At 28.3% G+C, this 247-nt stretch overlaps 1 protein-coding gene across 1 annotated transcript in view; it reads left to right on the top strand.

The window, feature by feature from the left end:
- Positions 1 to 247, top strand: part of LOC106879751 (multiple epidermal growth factor-like domains protein 10) — a 46,007-nt gene that overhangs the window by 38,529 nt on the left and 7,231 nt on the right. The window lies entirely within an intron of this gene.

Here is a 247-nt window from a genome sequence, read left to right as displayed (position 1 = left end):
TATATATATATATATATATATATATATACGAGATTTTAAGTGTGCGCAAATTTGTGTATGTGTGTGCAAGAGTTCGTATTTCTACTTCATAACTATTTATATTAGAATATTTGCGCAATTCTTTCTTATTAATATTTATTATCATTTATCTCTGCAGAAATACCATTGAACGAAAACCAAAGTATATACATCCCCATGGCCAGTTCTTCGTTAAAGCTAAACCTACTGACATATGTTGCTCAGAAAA

Source organism: Octopus bimaculoides, chromosome 30 (assembly GCF_001194135.2).
Source record: "Octopus bimaculoides isolate UCB-OBI-ISO-001 chromosome 30, ASM119413v2, whole genome shotgun sequence".
NCBI lineage: Eukaryota > Metazoa > Mollusca > Cephalopoda > Octopoda > Octopodidae > Octopus > Octopus bimaculoides.
This window is presented reverse-complemented; position numbering and strand designations above follow the sequence as displayed.